Source organism: Diabrotica undecimpunctata, chromosome 8 (genome assembly GCF_040954645.1).
Source record: "Diabrotica undecimpunctata isolate CICGRU chromosome 8, icDiaUnde3, whole genome shotgun sequence".
Taxonomy (NCBI): domain Eukaryota; kingdom Metazoa; phylum Arthropoda; class Insecta; order Coleoptera; family Chrysomelidae; genus Diabrotica; species Diabrotica undecimpunctata.
The window spans coordinates 4,761,236-4,768,705 of NC_092810.1; the positions used below are offsets into that span (position 1 = coordinate 4,761,236).

A 7,470-nucleotide genomic window follows, 5' to 3' on the forward strand; every position below is an offset into this window, starting at 1 on the left:
AATAAATATTCTACCGAGAAAAAGACGTTGTCACGTAAAATCTTCGCCTGTAAAACCGACTTTACAGGCAACCGATTTTTTTTTACACTTAAAGATTCGTTACTAAAGAAGTTTGAGAGACCATGTAATCATCCAGGTAACAGCTTTAAATGCACTAATATTTAATTATCTGATATAAGATGATTAAGCCAATCTTTTTACTCTACGACTGAAAAATCAGAGCATAATACAAAACTATCTTATACTATAATACCTATTGGTCCCGTATAAAGAAAACGAGGTATCCAGCCAAACCCTCGCTCTCGCTCATTTAATAATCTTTATCACGAAACACCCATAACGGGTACCAGACCCACAAGAGTTTGTCTTAAATTCTTATCAGCAGCTCTAGGAATTTTTTCAATTCTAATTTTTGTTTGTACCACCATTACTATTATTATTATAATTTGTTACAGTACCCCAAATTTTTAACCCTCAATTGTACCCCAATGGGTTTCAATTTGTTATATACAATTAAGAAAAAAAAGGATTGGGCAGGATTTGGAAACCTTAGATGGATACTCAAGAACCACAAAATACCCCAATACTTGAGGAGCAAAGTGTTCAACCAATGCATCCTTCCTATCATGACATATGGATATCAAACCTGGACCCTAACCAAGGCAAACATAAATAAACTAGCCACAACAGAAAGAGCAATGTTAGGTATACGACTGTCAGATAAAAAGAGAGACGACTAGGTAAAATCCAAAACAAAAGTCGAGGACATAACAACAAAAATTGCCAAACTTAGATGGAGCTTCGCGGGCCACACTGCTAGACAAAAAGACCAACGTTGGAATACTACAATACAACACTGGTAAGGTCTCCAGTTTACGAAAGTAAACGACCAAGAGGAAGACCACAGATGAGATGGGTTAATGACATTAAAAGAATTGCCGGAACAAACTCTAAATATGTTGCTCAGGATAGAGACCGATGGAAGGAGTTGGGAGAGGACTATGTCCAAACATGGACGACAGAAAGCTAAGAAGAAGAAGAAGAAGGAAAAAAAATCGATAATTATTGATTAATAAACGATAGTAAATAAATGAGAATTTCTTGTTATTTTGTAATTCATATATTTTTCTTGTATTATTAGAGTCTAATTATACAAGAAAAATATCATATGAATTACAAAATAACAATAAATTATCATTTACTTATATTTTCTCTGGGTGCGAATTTTTTTGCCTAAACTGTATATTACAAATATACAAATATTACTATTATTACCGTTATGTATTCCTAGGTATTACATTAATAAAATGAAAATATCTCATGCAGTAGAACAGGTGAAAACGCTGATGCTTTTGGCCAAAAAAAGTGTGAAAAGAAAACCACTGCAGAAATGAGAGTATATAAACAAAAAGTTTTGGGAAATGGCGTGGTCTGAACGTAGCTATTTCATTTTGACATCATGTGGTAAGGTTGATGTTAAACGAAAAAGAATTAAAAACAATGAAACAGAAAGTCGATCAATATTTATTCAATACAAACTAAAAGATTGCTCTGACATTACACAAGAGTTTTTTCCTTACTACATTAGGTTTAAAAAAAATAATAAGAGGTTTGTGCATTACACACTCACAAATACTCCTAAATGTGCTTTAACTCCACCTAGTGATAAGAAAGGAAGACAGACATCAACTCCATCACGTAATCATCGAACACATCGAATGATTTCGTCCCATAATTTTTCATTACAGACGAGAGCAAGCTCCAAATGTGCGGAACCTTCCAGGTGATGTTAATGTAGCACTTATACACAGTGATTTCATCAAAAAAAATTTTGAGTTTAAAGGGAAAGTATCATAAAGACGAATCGTTAAGGAACAACATATATCATTCGCACAACTAAGACACCAGGAGTACTAAAAATGTTTACTCTTATGGTTACAAAAAAGAAAATCTTGATATGATTAGTTATGGAGGCAAGAAACGCATATAAAAGATTTTCTGATGAGGAAAGGTCAAATAATGTAATATGTTTTTCAAGTGACATGTAGAAGCTTATCATGTTGCCAAGAGTAAACATGTTCAAAAAAGTATTATTTGTAAAGCGTTTGGTCGCCTATCATGAAACCTGTGCACCTGTAGAAAGAAACAGTAACGAAAAAGTTTACTCTATGTTGTGGCATGAAGGAATTTCAGGCCGCAATAAAGAAGACAATGTTAGTGCATTGTACATGTTTTTAAAACAACAAGCAGAGGTTGAAAAAGTTGTTTTTTGGTTAGACAACTGCTCTTCCCAAAACAAAAACTACTGCCTTTACACATTTTTAGTATATTTAATAACTCTGATAACATTGCAGATAATGAAATAGCTTTAAACTATTTCCAATCTGGTCATTTATTCATGAGTGCAGACAGTTTTCATCATCAAGTAGAGCAATCATTAAAGGCTCAAAAGAAGCCTTATGATTTTGAAGACTTTGTTGATGGAGTGAAAAAATCTAAATCTGGAAATGTCATTGTATACAAAATGCAACATTTTTATTTCTACCACTGGTCTTATTTCGTGTCCCAAAAAAGCTAAAATCACCATCACGTTTGTACTTAAGTGACATCTTCTTCTTCTTTTGGTGCCTATCCTCTGTGAATGTTGGCAATCACGTTGGTCCATACAACTTTGTTGACAGCTGCTCTAAATAGATGCCTGCCCACTGTCTGATGTTCTTCAACCACGATGTTCTTCTGCGCCATTGAGATCTTTTGCCTTCTATCTTGCCTTGTAAAATTAGTTGAATTAGTTGATATTTCTCATTGCGTATCACATACCCTAAGTACGTAAGTAAGTGACATAGTTAATAATAAAGCTGAACAAGGCAGTTAACATTTGTTGTGCAAGACAAACTATGATGTAATAAGCCCCTACCAATAACTGGACTTCTTACAAAAAAATCAATGAAAGCGATTAAACTGCCCAGCCATCACACTTCTCCATGTGGATTTCCAGAAGAAAAATATCCTTCAGTCATTAAATAAAGTACTGTCAGAAAATTGAAAACAATTTTGGAAAGACTTGCCTATTTATCTCAGCCAAAAGACTGAACTTATTGTGACATTCCATCTACTTATTTGAAAGTATTGGTTATATTATTTAGAAAATATGTTAATTAATCCAATCCTAAAACTGTATATCATTTATTCATGTCAGTCAAAGGTTATATTAAGTTTATTTTTCTAAAGTCAATAGATTAAAAAATAACCAAATGCAGTGTTCTTTCAACAAACTAGTAAAAATGTAAAGCAGTACATACGACAAATATGGTCATTTACATTACTAAGGAAAAGTGCCGTATGTACGACGTCACTTTGTATTTTTAACTTATTTTGCATTAAAAATTAGAATTATAGATTAAAATATAAAGTTTTGTTTTTATTTAACATAAATGTACTTAAAGAATCAACAATTATTAACTGAAATATCATCTTATTGAAAATTACAGCATCATTCTAAACTACAAGTGGAGTTTTCTCAAAATCCTACTACTGTTACTTACTGCACTTTTCCTTAGCTGGGAGTACAAGCTAGGGATGGGAAAAACCTACCGGTTTTAACCGAAAACCGGTTTTTTTACTTCGCAATAACCGGTTTTATCGGTTGTTTTTTCGTCCCGGTTATAACCGGTTTTTTATTTTTAAAGTAAAAACCGGTTATTAGGTTTTTACGGTGATTAGGATAAGGTTAGGTATTATTTTGGATCCCAATCATAATTATTATTTTCAAGTAATTATCCCAAACAAAATCATAATTCAAATTTTATTTTATTTTATAAATACAGAAGCAAACTGAAAGTGCAAACTCTCATCAGCCAGAAACAATTAAGTTTTATTATAATATTTCGTTGAAAAAGTATTTGTAATCATAATATTTACATAAGAAGTGATCTGGTACATCATCTATTTTTCACACTTGACTCTTGACATTGAAAGTGGGTGAATGGCTTTTTCTGATTAGCAAAAATAATGTTCTGACTATAAATATCGAATTACCGATTACGAATACGAATCTCCAAGGATTTCCCTACGTTTTCAAAACGATACACCCATACAGGAAATATTAAATGAGTTAAAATGTACCTATTATACAAATATACAAACGTGTTAAAAGTAATACATTAAAATTTTTTTTTATGGTAGTAAAAATAGAAGATGAATTGCATTATTCAATTTATTTTTACTGAGAAATTTTTTATAAGTTGAAATGGTTGGGGTGGGGAATTTTTTGGGTTTGGGAGGAGAGGAAAATTGGTGGGTATTTTAGAGGATTATATTTTTAAATGGTAAATTAAATTTGCATCATTAATTGAATACAATAATTGCATATTATATTCTACTCTCATTATATTCATTGACAATAGAACCTGAATTATTTTAGCGCTCTCTGTTGAGCAGTAGTATAATAATTTTGGTTTACTGCTCTCTGCATCTGACTACAACCAGATGGAATTCGGTCTACCATATGCTTAAAAGATTCACACTAATGTCCCCATATATAGCTGCAATATTGGCAGATCCCTCGATTAAAAAAGCACCAAGGATGATTTCCGGTTCAGATATAAAACTAATCACTGAAATTGTAAGCATTTTATCGCCTTACGATGAGGCCACAAAGGAGATCTCGGGTTCCCAATACATTACTGCTAGCCTTGTTATCCCACTTGTGTCTATTATCGAAAGATTTTTAAAAAACCTCAAGCCAAACCTTAGTACAGCTCAAAAGTTATGCCAAAAGCTTATAACTAGCCTTCAAGAGAGGGGCACTAAGCTTTTACGAAATCCCCTGCTTTGCCATGCTACAATCACTCCATATATAGCGGAGACAGTCACATCCAATTTAGGCTCGGAAGTTAGGACGTACCTTACCGAAATCAGAAAACTTTCTCCTTCCTGCTCCTTCCAGAATGAAGAAGCCAAAGTGAGTTTAAAATCAAACCCTCTTTGGTCTTCACACGATCTGGAGTTGGTGAACAGTGGTTTCAGTTCAAGTTCTCAGGACACACAGATACAAAGTTCTTTTTCAAATGAACTGACTCTATATCTGCAGCGGCCTTTGCTGCCAAGTGATCCGTTTTCATTCTGAGATCAGAACAGAACCTGTATGCCATTCTTGGCTTTTATAGCTAAAAAAATACATGTCGTTGGTCGGAAGTTCGGTGGCATCAGAGAGACTGGTGTCATCATTGAATGATATTGTGTCAGATGAGAGAAGCCGCTTAACCGACCAACATATATATGAACGGGTTTTTCTCAATAGGCTTCATGAAAAATACTTTCTAAAAACCGGTTTTTTTGGCCGGTTATAACCGCCAGGTTAAACCGTAAGCACAAAAAAAACGGTATAACCGAAAACCGGTGTTTTGTCAAAAACCGCCATCCCTAGTACAAGAGCCTGCTATATGAGTATCATCAGTAATCTAAAATTATTTTGAAATAATAGTGACTACAAAAAAAATTGAAAAATTCCAAATTATTCGATATTTTTGTCCATGAGTGTATAAAAAAATTGAAACAAAATCATACCACCATAAATTTTAAAACAAATATTTCTATTTTAATAAATTTATCCTTTAAAAGCTTTTTAATGTGATACTTTTTAAGAAATCACTTGATCTCTTATACAAGTTTAAAAAATTAAACCACTTACTTTCTTGCTTCGAAAGTATTTCAATTAAACTCGCAATAAGAGCAAAGTATAAAAAACAAAGAAGACCTTAGCAAAACTTTCCCTAATTCCCAGAAAACAACTTTTTACATACCGTCTTAATTTTAAAAAATCCTCACCGAAGTCCAATGAAAATAGCTTTATCCCCAATTTTCTTAAAATCACCTTAAGAAAAACACCTATCCCTTACAAACACATCAAAAAGTTTTTCAATCTCGGAGACAGTACGAGCTCTCCTACCGATTATCCTAAGAAATTTCCCGACTTGGTCGCGATTGTGCAGCGCGCGAAACTTCACTGTGGAACTCCCGAAGTTCGAGTAACTCCGCCAGCCGCTAAATTCCTACTCCACCAACTCTCGACGTCGTTAAATCCATGCGCATAAATTTTATTAACTGATTCTCTTTTCAGAGGATTTCTTTCATTATTGTAGTTGGTTTAGTCATAATGGATTGATATCGTTATTATTTTTGGGTTTAATTGAATTTCCGAATAATATTTTGGTCGTTTTCCCGTTTTAGATTGCGTTCATGAAAGTTTAATTGGCTTTTATTCTTTTGGGATATCATACAATTTTATTCCAAATTTGCAAATAAAATGCATTTTTTAGCGCTAGAAAACTAAGCAGCAGGAATATATAATTTTGATAGTTTTTCTAATAATATTGTATAATTCTTGACCCAACAAGCTATTTTACAAGGATTTAATTCAAATTATTGAATATAACATATCAACTATATCAAATGCTTTTTCGAAGTCTATAAAGCATATAAATATATCTTTCTGTTGGTCGTAGCATTTTTGGGCGAGATCTAGTAAACTGAACAGGGCTTCTCTCGTTCCCATGCCGGCTCTGAATCCAAACTGATCGTCTCCGATGATTGTTTCGCACTTTATATAGATACGATTATGTACGATTGTACGGATATACAGGGTGTTTTAAAAAAAGGTAACCCCGTTTCTAGGGTAGGTGAAAAACTGAAAAATAATTGGGGTTAGCTTAGTAAAAAATTTTTGTAACGCCATCTGTTTTCAAGATACAGGGCGTTGAAGAAAAAAAAATTTGACGCATTTTTTACGATTTTGCCGAAACTACTGGCAACATTGTAATGAATTTTTATACGAATATGTTTTGCAAGCTGATACGTCCCATGAATTTGTTTTTATATCTGATTCTCATAGAGGGCGCTAGTTACACGGATCGTACTAAGTATTAGTCAATATAACTTTTTTAAGTGTATAATTATTACCCAAAATTTCAAGTAAACTTAAACATCTTTCAATTTTGCACGAAAAAGGTACTCTTGGTAAAACTCGATATTGTGTACCGTTTTCGGAATATTTTGATTTGAAAATTATGAAGTAATAATTGATGCTGATAGTAATGATAAAGTTCTAATAAGTATACCTCTATTTTCTCCAAGTGTGCCATGGAAATCTGACATTTATTGATTGTTATGATGATAAATCAACAATAATTAGAGTTTTGAAACCTTGTTATTTGTAAAATCAAATTAAAATGTACTCAAATGTTGAATACACTGACATGTTATTAACCTTAGGCGAATGTTTAGGATGTTCTAGTGCAGCTGTGACACGTTATGCAGAAAAGTTTCCTAGAAGAAACTTACCAAGGAAAAAACCATTTAGAGCCGTTGAACGACGTTGTCGAGAAACTGGGAATGTGAGACCAAATAAAATAAATTCTGGTAGACCAAGAACAACAAGAACAATTAATAAAGAAAATAATATTTTAAATT

General features: G+C 32.8%; 1 protein-coding gene across 1 annotated transcript in view; it reads right to left on the reverse strand.

Annotated features, from left to right (window-relative positions):
- The window catches only part of LOC140448248 (uncharacterized), a 190,067-nt gene extending 184,077 nt beyond the window's left edge, over positions 1-5,990 (reverse strand). The window contains exon 1 of the mRNA XM_072541352.1: positions 5,805-5,990. The gene's annotated coding sequence lies outside the window, so the exon portion shown is untranslated. The remainder of the gene's footprint in view (positions 1-5,804) is intronic.
- Positions 5,991-7,470: the final 1,480 nt, after the last annotated feature.